The 25,631-nt window shown below is 39.7% G+C and overlaps 1 protein-coding gene and 1 long non-coding RNA gene across 2 annotated transcripts in view; one reads left to right on the forward strand and one right to left on the reverse strand.

Annotated features, from left to right (window-relative positions):
- The window catches only part of LOC117894309, a 110,816-nt gene that overhangs the window by 80,627 nt on the left and 4,558 nt on the right, over nucleotides 1–25,631 (reverse strand). The window contains exon 2 of the mRNA XM_034801318.1: nucleotides 22,419–22,508. The gene's annotated coding sequence lies outside the window, so the exon portion shown is untranslated. The remainder of the gene's footprint in view (nucleotides 1–22,418; nucleotides 22,509–25,631) is intronic.
- LOC117894395 lies at nucleotides 926–12,945 on the forward strand. The gene is made up of 3 exons (XR_004648876.1): nucleotides 926–936; nucleotides 10,596–10,599; nucleotides 12,889–12,945. It is a non-coding gene; the product is annotated as an uncharacterized LOC117894395 (long non-coding RNA).

Here is a 25,631-nt window from a genome sequence, read left to right on the forward strand (position 1 = left end):
CTGAAGAATACATGTACATATTTAAGTACATGTGTGCCTCTTAGCACCTTGTAAGTATGTACATATGTACATACATATATACATATATTCCACAGGATAATGCCGAACGAGAAATGTCATTAGATTGAGATAGTTTTAGCAGGATAATGATCCGAGTCACTCTTCAATGCTTCCCAAATAGGTGCTGCGAATTCGCAGTTACCAGACCTAGTGAATGGCAAAGAGCTGCTCGAATCTTTACGAGTGTATACATGGGTATGTGCGCTAGCACACTCTCCTCAACCTCCCTCATTTGATGACAATCTTTCGATAGGGAATCGATATCAATCCCACTCGCAAGAGATCCCTAGAAGAACTAAGTTTATTATAGTGCATCCCTTCACCCGCAATGAGCCACTCCCCGACCAGACCCCACCCATCAATTGGCGAACGAACTTCTTACCGAGACACAGAACCCTGAAAACTGAAAATGGCAGGCAGCTAAAATTTTCAGCTTTGCAGCTCAGCCCCAATACCGTCCGAGTAGCTTAATAACCAGCTCCCACCCATCCCTCCCTCCACGCGTCTTTATCATGCTCCAACACACCAGCAATTACAAACCCCCGCGCCAAACAATTTTAACACGAATTTGTGTTAAAAACTCAGTCAATTATTTGCGACACGCCACCGAGCGCCCCACTACTGCCTTAGCATGCCTCGGGCTGAAAGTACATACTATCTCCTCTTGCATTTCACTACTGGCAATGGGATTGTGGCTGGGACGGGTGATGGTGGAAGGGGGTTAGGGGACTGGGCCCTAAGTAGCTGGTTGCAAGTAAATGTACCAGTTGGCATGGAAATAAAACTCAAAACGAAAACAAACGAGGAGGGACGTGTGAGTCGCTTCTTACGCGTCACAACTTTTATACCCGGTACTCAGTAGTACCTTAGTGATTTGTTGAAACTTTACACTTGACATTTTACATTTTTTCTACATTTCATTTATATCACTTCTTCATCCCCCCTCTCCTAGAGACGCACACTGCATGGAGCAGAATGTGGAATGAGAGAATGTGCAAAAAAAACAACAACAAAAAATGCTGGACGGGGTGGGTTTAGGCACTGCAAATTAATATCTGGCATTCTGGCTATAATAATGATCCAATCTGATCCCAATCCGGTAAACTGATGGATATAGTCAATTTCTATAGTTTCGTCTACAGTTAGAAAGTTTCCATCAATATTTTCTACGGTTTTATTACGACTGCTTCGCGACTGTTTTTGCTCCAGACCTCCAGCAGCGCTTGAAATCGAGCTAATATTAAAGCTGCAAGTGTTTCAATGTTTCCCGCACTTTTTCACAAGTCAGAGCCCCTCTGAATCTGCTGATTTTGAAAGCTCGCAAAAAAAGCATGGTTCTCCGTAAAAATCTTCTAAGCCCAGTGTTATTCTATCTTGATAATTAGGAATCGGAAAACTTAAGTCAATTTTTTTTAACGGTTTTTTAGAGGTAGCGCTTTTTTTCACATAGCTTAAGTATCTTACATCTTAGCCATTATTTAACGCTGATGAATGCATCTAAAAAGTGTACCCAAACACTTTGTAGTTTTAGCTTACCGTTTGAAAAATATCATACTTTGAAATGCAAAAATGTTGATTTGTGTAAGGTATTTTTTACGACATTTTTACTTTAAAAACTCGGGAAAAGTCGGAAAAAATCCTGTGTCCTCCCATTTTTTGTGTATAGGTGCATTAATTTGGCGTCGTTTAAGGTATTGCTCATCAAAATCTATGGAGAGTCGGTTGAGCTAAAATTGTTCAGCCAATCCTAAATCGTCTGGTAAACCAATTTTAGTTCATCCGACTCTCCATAGATTTTAACGAGCAACACCTTAAACGTCGCTTAAATATTGCAATAAAATAGAAGACATGCGATAAATTTTTTTTTCAACTTTTCCCGAGTTTTAAAGTCATAATTTCGTAAAAAATACCGCACAAAAATCATAATTCTTGCATTTTAAATCTTAATATTTCCCAGACGTTAAAACCACAAATTGTTTCTGCCTAATTTTGAGCTGAATCAATTAGCTTTTCAGAATTACAAAGTTCTTTACAAACAGATCTAATACTCTTACTAAGTCATGTGAAAAAACGAACCGGTACCTTTTATTATGAATAATGTTTATTAGACCCAATCTCAAAATTGGATCTGAATGAACTTGTCAGGGCAACAAAATTTTCCGTTTTCGTGCCAACAGCTGCTGCAGCTCGATTGGGCATCGATACATCTTCAAAGACTGTTCTTAGCAGGACATCAGAATATAATCACATCGATGAAAAACATTTGCGAGTACTTGAGCACCTAAAATGATTGCATGGGCCTTTTAATATAGGCTTATACCATGAGCATCACGCATGTACTTACATCCGATTGGTGGCGGATGGTGTGGGGGATGCTGGATGGTGGGTGGAGTTCGGTCATCGTTTCAGATCGGTTCGGTGGCCAGTGTGGATGGTGGCGCAGGGGGGAAATTTAATTTCTCAATTAAAACGTTAGTTCCGTTTGTTCAATCACACGCGCTTATTTGACGCAAGTCACGAGGAGCCGTCAAACACTGTGGGGTCCGTCGCGTCAGCATTCTAATCCGAATCTGCATACAAGAAATACACGAATAAGCATAATTTCTGCAGCAGGACCTTTTCACCATGCTCCCTGTAACAGTTGATTGGATTTCAATATCAATTGTACAATCAATCATGTAAAATCAATATCCACGAAATAGTCCCGACCGCAGTGAGGAAGTGGAGAAGTGGGTGGAGCCAAGAGGCAGGACGTAGTTTCCGGAAAGCCATTCCAGGGCTCTCCACTACAGCAATTGTGACGTTTCGGATAACCGAGCTATGTGTGGTTGGAGGTGGTTGCCTGTGAGTCGGCGGATGGTGTCGCATATCATTACTCTTGCGAGAAGACGTGAGAGGCAGGACGGGCTCGCTCATTAATTATGCATAATGGATTATGGATAAACGCTTACTCGCGGAGCGAATTCAAGCATCCGCCAGGGCAGGCTGCTTGCGCTGCTGGATTGATTGGAAGTGAGCCATTAGTACGCACAATCGAAGAAAGATAAACAAAAGCGAAAGCGAACGAAAATATGGCACATATGACTGTCATTGCTCTGATATTTATTCTTCCGCAAACGGCGCCAACGAGACGCCAGCACAAGGAAAAAGCCTAAAGAAGAAATGTCCTTTGAGCCGCAGTTCCAGATTTTCAATGCTTTCGGGCGCGAGCGACGTTTGTGAGACGCTACTTACGAGTCAAAACTTTTATACCCGTTACCATGAAGTAATTATATAAGGAGATGCCGGGTCGGCGTTCGGGTTTTTTTCGGCCTATATAGGTTCAGTGCGTGCTCGCTTGTTCATGCAAAAGGTTGTGTGCGGATGAATTTTTAGAATTTTTTTTAACCCTATTAACCCCCTATATTAAACATATGCGCTGAAAATAACTTTACCATTTTTTTCAAAAAAGTTTGCATTATTTTTAGAATGAAGAGCTTAAGCAAAACAAAATCTACCAAAAAGCCAAATACCGACTACTTTCAAGTAGTAGCTTATTACAAAATTAAATTTAGAAAAATAACTTAAACTCATTTTCTCGTATTGGGCAACTTTAACCTCCATGCCATCATAGGGTTAATCCATGACACGATAGTTTCGTTTCACTCACACTTACAGCGGTTAGCCCTTTCACTCGAACTTGCAAACAGGGTAGATAGTAGAGAAATTTGCCGACGGTTCCTCCTTACATAATTACTTCATGATGCTGTTCCACAGTGGTAGTTTTTTTTTTAGTTTTACAGTTTACATTTTTTCTACATATATATGTCATCTACATCTACATCACTTCTCCCGCCAACACGCCATTCTAGCTCATCACCCACCCCAAGTGACGCACACTGCATGACACAGTATGTGCGAGCGAGAACGAATGACAACAAAAAGCAGGAATTTGCGAAGCTGCTGGATGGGGTATGGGTAGCCACTGCAAATTAATTTATTCTTTCTGCCTATTACAATGATCCAATCCAATCTCAATTTGGTGATCTGATAGATATGGTAATTTCCTACGGAATTTCTTTTTAAGTTCTCTGTTATCTTTAAAATTATGCTATGAGGGATTTTATATATAATATATATATTATATATATTATGTATATACTATATATACTATATGGTTAGTGGTGTGGCTCTAGGAAAGGGGGGCGAGCTAAAGGAGCGTGTTGGCGTAAGAAGTGTTGTAGATGTAGATGACAGATGACAGATGAAGAAAAAATGTACAATTTGACAAAAAACCGCTAGGGTACAGATGAGTACCGGGTATACAAGTTGTGACGCGTAAGAAGCGTCTCACACGTCCCTTCTCGTTATACCCGGTACTCGAAGAGTAAATAGGGTATATTGTATTTGTGCACAAAGTGAATGTATGTAACGCACAGAAGGAAACGTTTCCGACCCCATGAAGTATATATATTCTTGATCAGCATCAATAGCCGAGTCGATTGAGCCATGTCTGTCTGTCCGTCTGTCCGTGCGTCCGTCTTGTTTGTCGGCTAGTTCTCAGAGACTATAAGAGCTAGAGCCACCAAATTTTGGCACCAGACTGCTGTATGCTCACACTGAAACCAGTGTATTTTAAAAATAAGCCCCGCCCCCTTCCGCCCCGCAAAAGGGCGAAAACCTCCCAAATCTACAATTTTGAAGATAACAAAAAACTAAAAACGCCATTCCGTAGGGAATGACCATATCTATCAGATCACCAAATTGGGATCCGATTGGATAATTATTATAGCCACAATGAAGAAATTAATTTTCAGTGGCCAAACCCACCCGGTCCCGCGCAGTTTATGGCCTCTGCCCCTGACACTTCTCTGCCGCTGCCTCTGCCGATGCCACTGCCCTGACTCTGCAGTGTGTGTTTCTAGGGGAGGGTGGCGAGCTAAAGGAGCGTGTTGGCGTGAGTAGTGTTGTTGATGTAGATGACAGATGAAGAAAAAATTTAAAATTTGACAAATAACCGCTAATGTACAGATGTAGTACTGAGTGCCGGGTATAAAAGTTGTGACGCGTAAGAAGAGTCTCACACGTCCCTTCTCGTTTTATTTTAATTTAAAGTTTAAAATTGAGTTACACATAAAGCTGCAAGTTGCTCAATGTTTCCCGCCCTTTTTCACAAGTCAAAGCATCTCAAAATCAGCCGACTTTGAAAGCGCGCAAAAAATGTTTGGTACTCTGTAAAAATCTTCTAAAACCAGTTTTATTCTATCTTGATATTCAGGAATCAGAAAATTTAAGTCGCATTCAAATATTTAACCCAAAAAAAATTACATTAATGACAAAAATTCGGGCTTTTTACCCATAGTGCTTTGGTGGGGCGGTGCACAATTTTTAAACAAACTTAATTCAGTGTGATATCAAATGAGTCTTCACACAAAATTTGGTGACTAGCTTTTATAGCCTCTGAGATCCAGGCGCTCAACAACGTCCGGCTTGTTGACAGACGGTTGTTGTTCTGTGCGTTACAGACATACACTTTTCACCACAAATACAATATAGCCTATTTACACTTCGAGTACCGGCTATAAATACAAATCAACTTTTGCGAACTGGCGCTTATCACTGTTTACTGCAGCGGACTGCTGCTGAAACCCACAAACCATATAAGTATGTATGTATGTATGTACATGTGTACATATGTATGTATGTCAGGGCTCGGCTCCCATACAGTGCAGTACGCTTGTGTGTGTAGCTAAAACACGAAGATGCCTACGCCGAAACCGGTTTCTTGCTTTACACTGGGCGAAACAAGCTGCAATTATTTCGTGTTGAAACTTTCAAGAGAAACACAAATTTTAAGCAAAACAATAAAAATTTTAAAGAATATATGACAAAAATGAATACAATTATTAAACACAACTGCACGTAACATAATCGCGTATTATGCATTGCGCATTGTCATCTATAATTTGGAAAAATAAAAAGTTTTGTTGTTACTTCTCATTGAGCATGTTTTCTTACAGTGTGGCATTCAATAGTTGCGTAGCGTGATCTTGCTTTGTCGACGGCTGATCAGCAACTGATGCCATTTTCGTTCTGTATCTGGTGTGAAAACGAGACAAAAAGTGCCGAAGTCGCATTGCCGAAGCCATACGAAGCTCTGCTGCTTTTTTATGCTGTCGGTGTACCGGCAGCGCAGCAGCAGCGCAATTGTACGCACCCCAGGGATAGGGCCGTGCCGAGCCCTGATGTACATACATACATACATGAAAAGCAAACAATTTGGCGATTGTAAACTAGCGTATTCCAAAGAACAGTCTTCTGGGAGTCGCGATGAAATTTCTATAATATATGTAAGCTTATAAGATTATAAGCGATTCCCGGCAAAAGTTTATCGATAGTAAGCGTTGCAGCGAAAACGAGAAAATAAAAGAACTAGCAACTAAAAAAATGGAGCCGTGCAGCTTGTGGGCTTTAACAAAAACAAATTGCATTGCTTTGCTTATTAGAGAAGAAGAATAAGATAAAAGCGCGTAAACTGTACTTTTTAATGATTAAATACAAGCTTAGCAGCAGGTACATCAGCACAAGCATCAACATCCGCAGAGGACCCAGGTAGTGTCTCATGGTTCTAATTGTGTTAGTTTCGTAATTTATACAAATTTAATGGGATCTATGTACAGTGGGGAGCAATGATGAATATATGTTCACAATAACTGACTTTCGTCGCCCATAACTTCTAAACGCATAATGCAAACTTAACCATTATTTTCGCATAATACTATCAATGTAGTTCTTTATTAAATAGTACCACCACCTGAAACATCCTCACATCAATTTACATCTACCGGCATGTTTCATGGTTTGCTTGATATGATGTCCTTGAAGCCTTTTTTCGGTTTTATGCTAACATTACTGCCACCCATATGATTATTTGGACTCATCAGACCTGATAACACGTTTTCAATCATCCGTGGTCAAATTGTTTTGCTAATATGAAATTTTCGGGTTTGCTTTACCATTATTTACCTACCACGTGAAAAGTGCCGGTAGATGTAAATTGATGTGAGGATGTTTCAGGTGGTGGTACGATGGCCATACTTTGCCATCTAGAACAACATTGATAGTATTATGCGAAAATAACCTCTTTGGGCCAGAGAAAGTCCTTGTTACTAAATTGCGACATTATAAGTGCGGCTTTTGGGTCTGCTAGCGCCTTAGGGCGACCTTGGCTTTACTGTTTCGGGACAACATTTCGCGTCTTTTCCACTTTGATCACCACCGATTGACTAATGCCATGTTTTTCAGCAGAATTAGCTGTCGTATATCCATTTTTAGTGAGCTACACAATAATATTTACATTTTCTAGATATTGTTTCTTCTGTTTCAGGTACAGCATAGGCACTATTTAATAAATTCATGAAATCTGCTTCGATTATTATGAGAAATGTCTTAATTTGATGTTAGTATTACTAGAATATCAAAAAAATATATTTAACATCAAATCTGTAGGCATATTGTTGATTAGAAAATTTTGAAATATTAAATAAGTGAAAACAACGAAAAGTGCATAAATGAGTACATGCGACTTTTTTTAGTTTTTTATTTTTCGCTATTTAAAAGCTTCACATTTGTATTTTTCTGGTATTGCCTATTTGTTAAGGATTAAGTAATTGATATCTACAAAAAAATTGGTTAAGTTTGCATTATGCGTTTAGAAGTTATGGGCGACGAAAGTCAGTTAATGTGAACATGTAATCATCATTGCTCCCCACTGTATGTATGAACATGCCCTATTTGAATTAACAAAAAAAAAGTTAAAATTTAAAAATGTTGTTGTATTTAGAAGACTCTTCTGTGGGTCTTCTGGGCGACGCGGTACTTTTAGAAGACTCTTCTACGACTCATATGGGAGAAACCTTCCAAAAGGCTATCAAGCGACACTTCCGACAGACTCTTCGGCGACTCTTTTGGAAGTCTCACTTTCTCCCAACAGAAGATCAGAATGCGATGTCGCTGGCGATCAAATTAATCTTCTTGACGAGTCGCCTGTGACTCTTCCGCGATAGAAATTGTGTGCTGGGTGGATTAATGACCTCATAATTTCGGGTTACACAACCATCTCAAAAATATCGTAAGGCTTGGGACACGGCACCGGGCCGGACCGGACCTGCAGCTAAGCGCCATGATAAATTGTTTGCGTGCTCTGCCGCTCCCGCTGGCAGGCAAAGGCTCCCACCAGGACCAAGCAGCTGATAGCATATGGTGGGTGGGAGTGGGAGGTATCGACACACTCACACTCCAACATCTGCTATGGCTGTGTGTATGATAAATTAACAGATTAGGGATCAGCAGTAACGGTACACAACATACGAAAAAAGGAACGGAGACGGCAAAAATTAGCTCAGCGCACATCCTGTTAAGTGCGGGTTGGGGGTAGATGGGTAACATAAATGAATAATGTGCACTAAGCGTAAAGCCCATGGAAATTGAAATTAAAAGGAAAATGAATAAAACACACGCACAGTACAAGAGGGAGAGCAGGGACAGGCGGCACCCGCCGCTAACCGTAAGCAGGCCCCCTCTTCCCACCTTCTTCCTCACCAATTCAGAGCAACGACGTGTCTTCGCATATCTTGCGGCATTATGTATGTATGAATGAACCAATCGTATTTACATACATATGTGTGTGTGTGTTGGTTTGTGGTTTTGCATATCTGTGCAGTTCTTGAGTCTTGCGTAAATAAACGAGAAGGGACTTTTGAGACGCTTCTTACGCGACACAACTTTTTACCCCTATTGTTATACCCGGTACTCTATAAGTAAATAGGGTATATTGTATTTGTGGGGAATAAATATAACACACAGAAGGAAGCGTTTCCGACCCCATAAAGTATATATATTCTTGATCAGCATAAATAACCGAGTCGATTTAGCTATGTCTGTCCGTCGGTCCGTCCGTCTTGTTTAGCGCCTGGTTCTCAGAGACTATAAAAGTTAGAGCCACCCAATTTTGCATCCAGATGGCTGTATGCTCTCACTGCTACAAGTGTACATATTTCAAAATTTCGCCCCGCCCCCTTCCGCCCATCAAAGGACGAAAATCTGCTGTATCTACAATTTTGAAGATAAGAGGAGAGATAAGATATAAATGCCACTCCGTAGGGATCAGATCATCGTATTGGGAGGAGATTGGATCATTATTATAGCCAGAATGGAGAAATTTGCTACTCCCACCCCGTCCAGCAGTTTTTTAATTTTTTGCACATTCTCTCATTCCACACTCTGCTTCGTGTAGTGTGCGGCTCCAGGGCAGGGGGGATTTAAAAGAGCGTGTTCACGTGAGCAGTGATGTAGATGTACATAGATGACAGATGTAGAAAAAATGTAAAATCCAAATTTCGAAAAGAACCACTAAGGCACATATGTATGTACATATATACTGACATACTGACTGAGTACCGGGTATACATATGTACGTATGTATGTACATATGTAAATATACGTAAAATATTTCATACATGACTTCACCTGCGAGTAAATGTCATGGCAACTAGTCAATCGGAAAATAATTTTTGAAGAAGAAATTTTCAGAAATATGTTCGTCTCGAAAATCGTCTGCTTGGCTAGTGCGTATTACACATGCAGGCTCATTTTGTTTTTACATATGTATGTATACATATGTACATATGTGAGCGACAGAAACAGTTTTTGTAATTTCGCCGCTTGTCAAAATCATGCTTCAGTACTGCAATTCGACTTATTTTTACTTTTACTTAGTTTACTTTTCTTGTTATTAGATTGTCTTTGCATTCACCAGGTCTGCATTTTGTCTTATTAGGACCCATTGGAAATTTTCCAACGTAAAATGGAGGGTTAGGAACTTTGGTCAAACAACATTTTCTCAAGCGTTTATTTATAGATTTTTATGAATGATACTTCAAACGACGCCAAACTAATGCACCTATACAAACAAAGTTTAAAGACAGACGAACTATATTTGTTTTGACCGCTCCTAACTTTTTAAATACAAAATATGAACAATTTCGAATTTAAAATATAAAAATTCAGAAAAAATTCAGCTTCTCAGAATGCCGAATTCATTCCAACCATACGCAAAAAGCTCTGAGATATGTGAAATAAGCGTTACCTCTGGCAAAAACGAAGTTAAAGTTTTTTGTAACTGTTTAAAGAAAGTTCTTGGCATAATTTGGGAGGATATTGATGGCTTGGGTTGCCCTTCGATATCTTCGACCATCCTCTAAGAGATACGTTTTTGGCAGACAAAATCTGTGTTCAGTCTATTTCTAATAGCTAATTGGTTTCAATGCAATGGTCTGAGTGCATCCAACCTAGTTATCAATGATATTATATCTCCAGCCTTTAGTATTTAGTCTCCTCCTCTGCAAGCACTGATTTCTTCTGATTTCTGGCAGCAACCAATCTTCTCTCTACTGTCTGCACACAGTAAATACATACATACATATGTACATACATATGTATGCAACTTGCAACAGTATATTCCTACTTTCTGTATCTGGTTCTTTGTTTGTTATCAGGGCTGTCGGAGAGATAAGCACTATTTGGCTTGCGAAATGCCGCAAGCACTTTTGTCAGGAGGGAGCGTCGAAATGATTGCCCAGAGGAGTGTAAACTGAATTCAAAGGGGATCCATATTCTTTCACAGGCAGAGCCAAGCGTGTCTGTCCTATCGCTTGGGGGAAACTTCGCCATAAAGCAATCGAAATACGTCGACACTCGCAGGTACGGAAGACCGGGATGACAATAGAGCCGCATTTTCCACCTGCAGGCTATCAGGAGTCGAAGCGGGGCTCTCTCTCAATGTAAATGGCAGCTATTGAAAATGAATTCTGACGGGCTGGCTGTTGGGGGGTTCACACTGTTAGGAGGATGGGTCTGAACTGCATAACAGAAGGCAAACAACACGGACGCAACGCAGATATGATATGATATGACATCTTATTACTAATTGATTTTTTTTGTACCTGCTGAGGGTAACCACGAGAGCGAAACACACACACACAGACGCAGACACAGGCATAGAGAAAAGCGATGGTTGACCCGACTCGACTCTGTGTTACCTCCCCTGCAGTATGGTCCAAACGACCACTTTTGTTGGCCAAAACCTAATTTATAAAATTTAAAACATAAACGCGGTTTTTGGCATTCTATATTAGAAAAAGTTGGTTGCCAGAAGTTTTCATTGATCTGCTGTGAAACCTTTCGGTCATTATTGGAAAGCGTGTGCAGTGAAAAAGTACTAATTTTAGTACTGTTTTAAATATCTAATAAATTGAAAAATACGATTAACTTATCAAATTTTTTGGATGCATTTTCATTAGTAGGGTTTTTACTCCTTTTTTTTTAATGGGAACTGTTTTTTAATGTATATAGTGCCACATTTGACCACAACTCTTACAATTTGCATTTATAAATCATAACCTCAAATGATGAGTTTCAATGTTTTTTTGGCCTTTGGAACACAAAGAAGAAGAATAAGAAGAAGAATATTGTAAAGTAGGGTGCCATTTGGCATTGCTTCAAGCCACAGTACTAGTCACTAGCTATTTTGGAGGGCTAGAATTTGAAATCAAGGATAATATTATTTTATAAGGGAAACTCCTAAAGAGAATTCTTTGTGGAAGAAAAAATCCGCTTATCTTGGATTTTTATGTTGTTTAAATTCGTGCTACGACTTTTTTAATAGAATCTTGCATTTCTAAACATATTCCAATCATTTTTTTGCTTTTAAAATTTTGAGTAAACCTCGACATACACATACATATGTACGTATGTATGTACAGCTTCGGCGTAAAAGATGGCACCATGGCACTAATCTTTCTTCTTTGAGAGATTTTGTTAAAACAATGGTTCTAGTGAACGTGTTTAAAACTATTATATTAACTTTGAAGCTTATGTAATTCAACTTATCCAAGAGAAATGTTATGCTTTGAATGCTTCAGTTAGAAATATTTTGAAAGAAAAGGAATTATTCAGGCATTTGAGCGGAAACAAAAATAGCTCTTATTTCATAAAAGCTCAAAAAACTTCAAATTTATAAAAAAATTCCCTCAATTTTCATTACTATAGTTTACTTTAGCTGTATTCAAAGGTTTAGAATTAAAGCTTTTGGCAGCAATAAAAAAGGCCAAGAGTCTTGTCATAAAATGTAACCTTCTTTTCGCGTCTTTCCTAAGGGATTCATCTCCACAAATCTGGCAGGACCCCCAAATATCAAACTTTTTATTTTTTTTCGTATTAGAAACATATTATTTAACTGTTCTCTCAAAGATTTTTTCCAAAGTTCATATCTCGGGACTAAGCAAGAAAAAACATTGCATAAAAGCACTAAGCAAACAACATATAGAGGCTACAAATCAAGTAAAAACTGGCTGCCTAATCAGTATAGTGGATTGGCTCCCAGTGCCTTCGGTTCTTGGTGAGAGAGCCTTCGACTGAGAGAGTTTGGCGTTGGCCATGAAGCACCTATAAAGGAGGGCTCGTCGGCAAAAATTAGGAAATAGTGCGAGTGAAAAGTGCGAGTGAAAGGGCTCTCGCTGTAAGTGTGAGGGCAACGACAATGGAGTGTGCTGATTAATCATTTAAAGGCAATGTGAAAAAACATAATAATTGTTTCATATTTTAATTTTTAATAGTTTGCTACATAATAGTAGTCTTTGCTTTAAAAAAAAAAACATTTTGGAAAAATTCGAAAAAAAATTTTGTCCGCAACCAACCTTTCGCGTCGACGAGCAAACGTCCGCGCAAACGAGCACTGAGAATTAGGAAAAGCAGCGAGTAACTCTGCCACCGACGAGCCCTCCTTTATAGCATGAAGAAACTATAAAGGAGGGCTCGTCGTCGGCAGCGTTCCTCGGGTAATTTCCCGCAACGGTCAGTCTGCTTGTCGACGCGGAAGGTTGTGCGCGGACAAATTTGTTTGTCCATTGTCGTTTCAGTCACACTTACAGCTCACTGCCATGACTGTGGTGGGACGCAAGTATGAGCAGCTTGTACTCTTATTATTGTAAAGTTGCTCTCTCTCTCTCTGCACGCCCTTTCACTCGCACTTATTGACAGCATTTGTAAGTTTCCCTCTAAAACGCCGACAAGCCCTCCTTTATAGTTTCTTCATGCTTTATAGTTGCTTTATGGCGTTGGCTCTCTTGAGCATTGAACGCAAAGCGACTCTCGCATAAACAAAGTTTTGTTTTTCCTTTTCAAGTCTGCTTCGTAATTTCAAGTGTGCGGTGACACATACATATGTACATGATGGCAATGCGTGTATCTATTCTCGACTTCATATGCTTTTTAATTTTTAGCGCTTGAGACGTTTGGCATTTTTGTGTTTTGTTTCTGAGCCTTTCATACCCTTCAAACTTGAGACTTTATAAAGAAGCTTGCCCAAAAAAAAAATAAATTGATTTTGTGTATCCTCTCTATGCTCATATATTTCTTAAATAGAGTTAGGATGAAAGGGATAAACGGTTATAAACATCTAAATATGTATACAAATAATGAATAACGGCAATTGACTTGGCGTTGCAAATATTTTCCATTAGAGCATTCAGCGTAACCTGTGTGAATAGGGGCGAGCGAAAAGAGCGTGTAGGCGTGAGAAGTTATGTAGATGCAGGTGACAGATGAAAAAAAAATGAAAAGTTTGATAAAAACCGCTAGGGTACAGATGTTGTACTGAGTACAGGGTATAAAAGTCCCTTCCCGTTTATTATTGGAGGGAGGGACGTGTGAGACGCTTCTTACGCGTCACAACTTTTATACCCGGTACTCAGTACAACATATGTACCTTAGTGTTTTTTTTTTTTTTTTTTTTTTTTCAAATTTTATATATATATTGAATATTTTTTCTACATATGTCATTTACATTACTGTTCACGGAAACACGCTCTTTTAACTCGCCTCGTCCCTAGAGCCCCACGCCGATGAGCAGAATGTAATGTGGAAGAGCTCAAAATATAAAAAAAAATTCCTGGACGGGGTGGGGGTAGACACTGCGTATTAATTTCTTCATTCTGGCTATAATAATCATCCAATTTAATCTTAATATGGTCCTTCCCTAGGGAATTTTAGCTTTCTTTTATCTTCTACAGCATATTAGCGCTTTTTGTGGGGCGGAAGGGGGCGAAATTTTGAAATACACTGGGTTCAGTGTGAGCATACAACAGTCTTGATCAATTTGGTGGCTCTAGTTTTTATAGTCTCTGAGATCCATGCGCTTAACAAGGAGGCCGGACACCCGGACGGACAGACAGACATGGCTGGATCGACTCGATTATTGATGCTGATCAAGAAAATACATGCATTGAATATACTTTATGGGGTCGGAAACGCAATATACCCTATTAACTCTTCGAGTACCGGGTATACAAATTGATTTGTTTACCTACATAAATACATCAGAAAGTTTCGACTTGTGGAAACTTCGAACGAAGCTCCAAACGGAGCGGATTCGATCAGGATTTCCATTCCATTGATGGACAAATCAGATTGGATTATTCTCTTTGCGCATCGGAATGGGCATGGATTATGGGCGACAAAGCACCGCCGCGAATGTCTGGCCAAATACAAATTTGCCACTGGGAGAAAGAGCAGCAACATACTTATGTACATAAGTCTGAAGGATGATGAAGCTGAAGCTGTGGCTGCCGGAATGCCTTTCCGCGCTCCACTTGATACAACGGGCACTCGCAGTTATTTTTGGGGACGCGCAGTAGCGCAGTTTTGCTACAGTTTTGTGCACTTGATATACAATGGCCGGCAGCCTCTACGTCTCCGTGTCTTTATGGGATGCTTGGCGGGGTGGGGCGAGGCAACGAGGGGATGGGCGGCAACAAGTGTGGATGGGGTCGTGCGCGTATAGAAAGAGCTGAGGTAGGGGTGGGCGGTCGGCCAAATGGGTTGGTTGACCCCCTATAATGGAGAAAAGTATCCATGTGGTGACGTGGTTCCATTGTTCCCCCACAACAAATAAGAAGATCGGATAGTTTCAATAAGTAAATTGTAAAATCATTATTACTTATGTGTGTATGTACAGCTGTGTTCAATGAAATAGTAGTGCCGCACCTTACCATTTTCAAAACTATTTTTAAGACATTTTCAATCATCCAAATTAAAGAAGTGATACCCTTTTAGAAAGCCTGGAAGGAATTTTGGATTAATTGCATTCCATCTTCTTGATTTACATGACTTTACAAAAATACCCATAAAAACTGCTGTTCAATGAAATAGTAGTGAATTATTTGAAAATCGAAAAAAAAAACCGAAACTTAAGTTAATACCTATCTTTCATATTCTACATGTTTCTTGAGGTTTAATATTAGGTTAGGTTAGGTTGAGGCGGCTGTCGGGGATTTAGGCCGGTTTCGGCCCATTATTTAGTTTTTTAATATTTAGTTTTTTAATAATTTTGATTTAGTTACTTCCTTACTCCCGCCTGGAAGGAATTAATAAGGTCCTGCCCAAGCTCCAATAGGATTTTAGCCAATGCTTTTTCAACGACTTGCTCTAACCTTACTCTGGATGCCGGAATTGCATTTATTATAATGCATTTGGCATTTCCCCATAAGATTTTGATAACATTCAGATCCAGGGACTGATTTGAACATCGAAAAACGCCGATCATTTCAGATGAAACCCAATTCTTGAGTATTTAGAATCTTTATCTTGTTGAAAGCTCCTTTTCAAAGGTTTTTTTCAACTGGAATATGAATGTAATGTACGAAAAAGCATGCTGGCTTTTTGTAAAATGCTCCAACTAGGAGGTTAGGAAGTACCACTTCATGTGGACTGGAGCTCTTAAGGATCAGCCCCACATGCCCAATACCGTTTTTTTCAAGAATTTGAACACTAATCTGATGTCTGTGAACGCCAAACCTATTCTTTTTGTTATTTCTTACCATATTATACAACTTTACAATCATCAATCAAAAGTATTTCTTTGTCACTGCGACACAGCTCAGCCACATGCGTTCTTGCAAACTTTAGCTGTATACCCCTATACTCTCAGAGACAAACGCGTAGCTTTCTGGGACTTCTTGCAATTAAATAATATGAAGTCATACGTCATACGTAAAAAATCATTTTTCAGGGTGCTTTTTTTAGTTTAAACTATTAAATATAACAGTAAAAGCACATTCAAATTAGTTTTGAATTCCATTATACCTCCTGATTTTAGTTTTTAGTCTAATTCTAAAGTCTCCCATATTGGACCGTTCAATGATTACTTCTACGCTCCAAAAACAAAAGTACCGCTATATTCAAACATTTCTTTCATCAAAATATTCAATATATAAACAAAGCTTACTGATGCTAACTCTTTTGAATTGATTTAATTTGTTTTTTAATTTTATTTTATACTTGCACCCAGCACTACTATTTTATTGAACAGCAGTTTTTATGGGTATTTTTCTAAATTCATGTAAAACAAGAAGATGGAATACAAATGGAATAAGATTGCATCGGGTTTATAATGCTTACGTTCCAATCTTTTCAAAAAGGTATAAATTGTTTAATTTGAAAGACTGGAAGGGTCTCAAAAATAGTTGTGAAAGTGATGGGGTGCGGCACTACTATTTCATTGAACACAACTGTACATATATACATAAGTGTGTACATAGTTTGTACATACATACTAACATATGTACATATGTGGGCTGGGTTTTACCAATTGCGATCCCTAGACAAAACACCAAAACAATTCGCGAATTCGCGTCACTGCGAATTCCAAACACGAGAGCAAACGCAAAGAGAAAACGAAGGAGAGGGGAGTTTCTATCCAACTTTCGACGTAAAAGGTTGTGTGCGAGACCAGACGACGAACGACGCAGAAATCGAATTCTTGTCCCGTTATACCATACTTAATCACTTATTAACCTTTACTTATAAACAATAAACATAAACCCCCACATTTTTTGAGGATCGTCCGGGATTGAAGTAAGATTTGAAGAAGGCCCCATATTTTTGGAGGCTCGTCTGGGAATGAAGTAGGATTTGAAGAAGGCCCCCACATTTTTGGAGGCTTGTCCGTGAGTAAAGTAAAGAACGCCCCACATTTTTGGAAGCCCGTACGTGAGAAAAGTAAGCACCACATTTTTTGAGGCTCGTACGCATCGTGTGAAGAATAAGTAAAAAACTATAAAAGACTGTACGACGACGACGGCGGACAAGAAAAGTTATTTCTGAAAACGACGCGGATATTAACAAGTTTAAAAAAGCAGAGTAAACTAAATAGACGATTTTTTTTATCTCAGCAAAATTACGTGTTTAAACGAGTTAATTCCGAAAAGCCTACGAGAAGCAACGAAATCCAGCATTTGTGCGTTACACAAATTTGTGTATGAGAGAGAAGGAGACAGAGGTAACCGAGGCCGGCTGCGCAAATTTAGTGGATTCGAATACGCCGAAAACGACGCCAGATTTTTAGCAAAGCGCACATAAATACATACAAGCGGAGCTGACGGACCGTCATCTTGTTTCAGTATGTGTGATATTGAGCATAAATCACAATGCAGAAAATATGATGCTACACATATTTCGCAATCTGATGAAAGGCAAGCTGTTGACAAGCAACAACAACGACGACGAAAACGACGAAGACGACGACAATGATGAAGATAACGATGAAGACGCAAAAGATGAAGACGAAAACGAAGATCAAGAGTGTTTGCGAGATACGCACGAGTGAGGGAGACAACTATAGAAACATGCGCACAAGACGACAAGAAAATAGACGCCGAAGCAACGTACAAAGGGAAAACTATGATGAGCAGGTCGCACCCCGATTTGCTATAAGTTTTCGCGATATTGAAGAGTCTATCCGAATGTTTGACGGCTCTGACCATATAGCTGTCGAAAAATGGATAGCAGAGTTTGAAGAGCAGGCTGCGTTCATGCGTTGGACTAATTTACAGAAACTTATTTTTGCGAAGCAGTCTTTGAAGGGCATTGCCAAATTATTTGTTTTAAGCGAAAAACATTTGAACTCATGGGAAACATTGAAGTTTGCGCTGTTGAATGAGTTTCAGTCGAAGGTAAATAGCAAACAGATAGATACACATGCAACTCAACGAGAGTAAACGACGACCGAAAGAGAATGTTCTAGAATATTTTTATCGCATGAGAGATATTGCTGCAAGAGGAAATGTCGAAGACGACGCACTTATGCAATACGTGATTGACGGAGTCGACGAGATGGCATTAAATAAATCTATTTTATATGGTGCGAAAAAGATGTCTGATTTTAAGGACAAATTAAAAGATTATGAGAAAATAAACGAGAAAATAAAAAAGAGTGAGAAGACGGGAAGAGATAAGAAGATGTCGGTTGGACAAAATTATACCCAAACTGGCAAAAAAGACGTCGTGTGTTACAACTGCGGAGAGAAGGGTCATGTGTCTAGCAGTTGCTCGAGCAAAGAGAAGGGAAGAAAGTGCTTCAATTTCAATCAGTTTGGGCACAATTCAAAGAATTGCAAGGAGAAAAGTGAGAAGGCAAACGAAGAAAAACAAAACTTGCGTGTAGTTTTGAATAAAGCAGAATTAACATCCAAAGAAGTTTCGATTAAAAATAAGAAATGTATGGCACTATTTGACACTGGCAGTTAATTCTATATTTTGCGCGAAGACTTTTACGACGAACTGTGTATGCCAAAATTAAAGAACTGCAGAGTGCGCTTGGTCGGTTTCGGAAGTGAAAGCAAGGCTGACAATATCAAGACGATTGGTCAAGTGGAGCATGGCATACATATTGACGACGAAGAATATGTTTTGACATTTTATGTTGTTGCTGCAAAGTTCATGGATATTAAGCTGATAATCGGGGAAGAGCTTTGTTTGCACGGAGAAGTATCATTTAATCGCCATGGAGTAAAAGTTAATAAAATGCCAAATGAAAATAACGAAGGTGCGTATGACGAATCGTCCATAATGAAAATTGACGTAGCGGTGAACAATTCTGAACTGAACATAAACGAAGCGATTAACGAGATTACACGAAAAGAAGTTCGCGAAATAGTAACGTATAAACCGCAAAAATCAAAAACAACCAACATTCAAACGCCAATTTTCTCGCGGCCGCGGCGGTTTGCTATGACTGAAACACGTATCATAGAAGACCAGGTTGATGAATGGCTGCAGAATGAGGAGTACAACGAAGTCGAGCATCGCGCAGGATCCCGAATGCGTCACGTATACGTACTTTCACGATATCCCATTATGTCCATAAGCGACGGAAGCATTTTAGCTGGCATAGAACAGGCGCAAAAACAAGACGAACACTTGGAGACGATCATTAAGCTTATCAACGACGACAGCCAACCATGCGAAGACTACTTTATAAAGTCAGGAATCCTCTATAAATTAGTCAAAAATGTGGAACTGATGGTGATTCCAAAGGATATGCAGAAAACTATCATCGGCAAGGCTCACGATAGAGGACACTTTCCTATCAAGAAGACGAAAGAGTTAATCTGCAAGGAGTATTACATACCAAATTTAGACAACAAAATCAAGAAGTACATCGATTGTTGCATTCCTTGCATATTAGTGAATCGCAAGCGTGGTAAACAAGAAGGTCTTTTGCACCCCTTGCAAAAATATGACGTGCCGCTGCAGACCACATCGACTTTTTGGGTCCCCTGGAGTCAACCAGCAAGAGCTACAAACACATACTTGTTGTTATCGACGCTTTTACGAAGTTTTTCTGGCTATACCCTACAAAGTCTACTACATCTAACTAGGTCATATTAAAGTTACGCAGCCAAAGCGTGACGTTTGGCAAACCTGCTTGTATCATTTCGGATAGAGGTTCGGCGTTTACCGCACAAGATTTCCTACAGTACTGCGAAGACGAAAATATTAAACTGGTGAAGACGACTACTGGACTGCCACTGGAAAACGGGCAGGTGGAAAGACTTAACTCAGTGATCATCACCGTGCTAGCCAGGCTCAGTGTAGACGATCCATCCAAATGGTTTAAGCACGTAGATCGAGTCCAGCGAGCAATAAACTCGACGTACACCAGAAGCATCGATACAACTCCTTTCGAGTTTCTGATGGGTATCAAGATGCGCACCAAAGATGACCAGCAGCTTCAGAGTTTGATCCAGAAGGAGTCCATCATTGCATTTGAAGGCGACCGCAATGAGCTACGGGCTAAAGCGAAAACTCAAATTCTGAATCTGCAAGCCGAGAACAAGAAGACGTATTGCGACGTAAACCACCCAGACATTACGACGTTGGCGATCTAGTTGCCATAAAGAGGACTCAGTTTGGAAGCGGACTGAAACTTAAGCCAAAGTTTTTGGGTCCTTACCAGATCATTAAGCTGAAGCATAACAATGCTTACGACGTCAAAAAAGTTGGCAATTCCGATGGTCCAAAGAACTCCTCTCCGTGTGCGGAGTACCTGAAGCCATGGTCCACGAGCAATGACGACGATGCATTCGATGCAGGCGAGTGCATAGTCAGGACGGCCGGAAGTGGGGCTGGGTTTTGCCAATTGCGATCCCTAGACAAAACACCAAAACGAGCAAGAGCGAATTCGCGTCACTGCGAATTCCAAACACGAGAGAAAACGAAGGAGAGCGAGATGAGATCGCAGGCGGACAACCGATCGGCGAGAGAGCGCCGAGAGGAGTTTCTATCCAACCTCCGACGTAAAAGGTTGTGTGCGAGACCAAGCGACTAACGACGCAGAAATCTGATTCTTGTACCGTTATACCATACTTAATCACTTATTAACCTTTACTTATAAACAATAAACATAAACCCCCACATGTATGTATTTGTGTACAATTCATATGTACATATGTATGCACGTATGTATGCACGTTCCTTATCAGAGTAAACAACTGTGGTTTTGAACACCTTATCGCTGTCTCTACTAGCACTCTGCCGTGGAACCAAATTGCATGCATACAATTTGTTCCAGTTCGAATATGCCGCTTCCTGCCGCCCCTGCGGTTGCCATTGAACAACCAGAGGACTTTTATACCACTCCAATAATAGGAGCAAGAAAACGACAAAATCCGGGTCAGATGCCGGACATATGTATGTATGCAGTTTCATTTAGGTTTCTTTGTCCTTCGCTCTTCCCCATGTTTCGTGACCCGACCCAAGTTTGTTATTATATTTAAACATTACAACAATGATTTTTGGATCAAAGAAAGCAATCGTCGTGCTCCGGCTGCCTCCCTCCCCTTGCCGACCAAGCACAGCTATCACCATACATACATATTTGTCAAATAACGTTTAAATATGTACATACATATGTATGTGCGTGCGTATGAGGTATGAGTAAAATATAAAGAACAACATAGACATTTCACTGTTGGCACAGTGGGTCGAATGAATGAATAGCCGATTTGAATCGAATTTAAACAGCTTATACCAGGGCTCGGCACCCATACAATTAACGAGCCGCTTTTGCGTTTGTGTGTGAAGACACACGCAAAACGGAACATTGGTATTGGTACGAAGCACTGGAATACGCTTGTACGTGAGGGCAGCGCAGCAGCAGCAGCAGCGCCTTGTCCCGCACCCATGGGATAGGGCCGTGCCGAGCCCTGGCTTATACCAATTCCCCTGTAAAGCTATGAATATGTGTCTATACATAGACTCTATGTACATATATATGTATGTACATACATTTATACATAAACATATGTATGAAGATATGTATGTATGTACATATATCGATATAAAACTTCTGATGGGTGCAGCAGTGAACTTTCTGCTCTGGTAAACAATAACGGAACTTCCCCACTATGTGTCTTCGTTGAGCACGCCTTACACTCTTTTCCTCTCTCCATTGCTTTGGCCAAGATGCAACCATGAAGAAATTATAGAACGAGGTCTCGTCTGCAAAATTAGGGGAGCCTAACAATGCTGTCAATAAGTGCAAGTGAAAACTCTTAGCGCAGGGAAAATTACTTTTCAATTTTTGCAGCAAGAAAATTCGAATTTTTGTTAGAAGTAAGAGCCTACACAACAAATCTTTAGCCATTGAAAAAAAAAATAAAAAAAAATAATTTCAACTCTTTTTGTGATGGCAACTCTAAACCCCAAGCCATCTGGGTTACTCAGCACACTCTACCTTAGTTTCACTTTCTACGTTGAACCCTTTCAATCGCACTTATTAACGGCATATGTATGTAGGTAGTCGACTACTTTTGCCGACGAGACCACCTTGTATAAAACGTCATGAATGTATGTGTATATACACCTACCGAAATAAGAGAATAAAGACAGAAAACGTGAAGCAAGTCTTCATTTGGAAATTCTTTCCTTCATTAGATGTGGATACGGAAGAGGGCAAGGGCTCTGGGAACTTTGTCGCTTACCTGATAAAAGTTCTGTCGCACCCCCGCCACAGTTTATGGATGGCCCTGTGATTAGCCCATCGGTAGGTGCCTGCCGATGGCGTTGGGGAGCTGTAAGAGAAAAGCGGATGGAACGGTTAAAACGAGCATTGTGTTAATGATAAGTTTATCGAACTGGGTTCGAATTTGAGTTTGAGTTCGGACGAATTCTTTTGACATATAACCCTATTAACCCCCCATATTAAGCATATGCGCGCTGAAAATGACCTAAACATTTTTGCAGCAATACAATTTGGGTTTTTTTTTTAAATTAAGAGACTAAACAAAAAAAAATCTACTAAAAAGCAAAAATTACGACTACTTTGAAGTAGAAGCTTATTGAAAAATCAAATTTAAAAAAAAAAGTACTTAAATTTTTTTTTTTAATGGACAACTTTAAAAACCCTTGCCATCATAGGCTTAATTATCACACGATAGTTTTGTTTCACTCACACTTACTACGCAAAACACTTTCACTCGCATTTACAAACAGTATAGATAGTCGATCACTTTTGCCGACGAGACCACCCTGTATAGTTACATCATGACCGAACACGTGAAACCGAGAGAGGAGATGATTTCACTACTCGACAAAATGGAATATTTTTTTCCCTTAAGGAACCAAACCGACTTTTTCAATTCAAAAAATTCCTAAAATATGTCGGTATATATGTACATAACGGAAAAATACGTTTTTATACCCGGTACTCGAAGAGTAAATAGGGTATATTGTATTTGTGCACAAAGTGAATGTATGTAACGCACAGAAGGAAACGTCTCCGACCCCATAAAGTATATATATTCTTGATCAGCATCAATAGTCGAGTCGATTGAGCCATGTCTGTCTGTCCGTCCGTCTTGTTGAGCGCCTGGATCTCAGAGACCATAAAAGCTAGAGCCACCAAATTTTGCATCCAGACTTCTGTATGCTCACACTGTTACAAGTGTATTTCAAAAATGAGCCACGCCCTCTTCCGCCCCCGCAAAAGGGCGAAAACCTCCCAAATTTACAATTTTAAAGATAAAAGAAAACTAAAAACGCCATTCCGTAGGGAATGACCATATCTATCTGATCACCAAATTGGATTGGATCATTATTATGGCCACAATGAAGAAATTAAGTTGCAGTGGCTAAACCCACCCTGTCCAGCAGCTTTTGTTGCTTTTACACATTCTCTCATTCACACTCTGCTTCGCGCAGTGGCAGAGGCCTCTTCCCCTGACACGTCTCTGCCTCATCCTCTGCCACGACTCTGCCGCTGCCTCTGCCCTGACTCTGCAGTGTGTGTCTCTAGGGGAGGGTGGCGAGCTAAAGGAGCGTGTTGGCGTGAGTAGTGTTGTTGATGTAGATGACAGATGAAGAGAAAATGTAAAATTTGACAAATAACCGCTAAGGTGCAGATGTAGTACTGAGTACCGGGTATAAGAGTTGTGACGCGGCTTAAGACGCGTCTCACAACGTTCCTCCTCGTTTTTTTAGGTATTTTGGATTGATTGAGCATTTTTAACTCAACCGAGCCTCCGTAGATTTTGATATGCAATACTTTAAACGACGCCCGATTAAAGCACCTGTCAATAAAAAAATAGAGAACACAATATATAATTGACTTTTCCCGAGTTTTTTAAGTCCAAATTTCGTAACAAATACATACCTCACAAAAATCAAACATTTTTGCATTTTAAAGCTCAATATTACCCAGACGGTACGATAAAGCCCCAAAGTGTTTGGGTTGACTTTTTAATTGCCTCAATCAGTTTTTCAGATAAACAAAGTTTTTTACAACCTGATCTAAGATACTTAAGTTATGTGAAAAAACAAACCGGTACCTCTAAAAAAAAAACGTTACAAAAAAATACCAGACTTTAAAAATGTTTAAAAAAAAGGTCTGCCATAGAAAAAAAAACATAATTCATTAACAAATTTTAGTGCCTGATATCTATCAGAAAAAGTCGCTTTGGTTCCTTGAGGAAAAAAAAATTATGATTTTATCGAGTAGTGTAATTGTAGTTTTTTATACGTTGAGCAAAAGAGTAAAAACTAAATGTTGCACTGAAAAAGGCGGTGCCACGCCCATTTTTTGAAAAACCTTCCTATCATTACTATAAACTCATATTAAAAAACCCAAATCAAACGAGAAGGGACGTGTGAGACGTTTTGAAAATTAACTGCTTTATTCTGGCTATAATAATGATCCAATCTGATCTCAATTCGGTGATGTGATAGATATTGTACTTCCCTAGTTTTCTTTTGTCTTCAAAATTCTGAATACAGCAGATTTTCGCGATTTGCGGGGGCGGGGCGAAATTTTGAAAAACACTTGGAACAGTGTGAGCATACAGCCATCTCGATGCAAATTTGGGTGGCTCTAGCTTTTATAGTCTCTGAGACCCAGGCGCTCAACAAAACATACGGACAGACGGACGGACAGACGGTGGACAGACAGACATGGCTATATCGACTCGGCTTGCAAGTTACTAATTATTGGCACAAAAAGTGGTCAAATTTCCCATAGTGAAATGTGTATATGTAAACATACACACAAGTGTACATATTACATGTACATGTGCGTAAACGAGGTTTGGCTGTGGTGTTTTTTACGTTTTTTATGGCTGCTGTCTGCGTTTGGCCACTAAGCAAACAACACATAGAGACTGCAAATCAAGTAAAAACTGGCTGCCTAATAAGTATAGTGGATCGGCTCCCATTGGCTTCGGCTCTTGGTGAGAGAGCCTTCGGCTGAGAGAATTTGACGTTGGCTCTCTTGAACATTGAACCCAAAGCGACTCTCGCAAAAACAAAGTTTTGTTTCGTCTTCAAGTCTGCTTCGCAATTTCATGTGTGCGGTGACACATACATATGTACATACATACATGATGGCAATGCGTGTATCCATTCTCGACTTCAATTTTTAGCGTTTGAGACGTCTGGCATTTTTCTTTTTTTTCTGAGATCACATACCCTTTTTTTTCAAACTTGCGACTTTATGAAGCAGCTTGCCTTTAAATAAAAATAAATTGATTTTGTGTATCCCCTCAATGCTCATATATTTCTTAAATACATTTAGGACGAAAGGGATAAACGGTTATAAACATCTAAATATGTATACATATAACAACAATTGACTTGGCGTTGCAAATATTTTCCATTAGAGTATTCAGCGTACACTGTGTGAATAAACAGAGTTATAAGTGAAG

The sequence above is a fragment of the Drosophila subobscura genome, chromosome A, assembly GCF_008121235.1.
Source record: "Drosophila subobscura isolate 14011-0131.10 chromosome A, UCBerk_Dsub_1.0, whole genome shotgun sequence".
Lineage (NCBI taxonomy): Eukaryota > Metazoa > Arthropoda > Insecta > Diptera > Drosophilidae > Drosophila > Drosophila subobscura.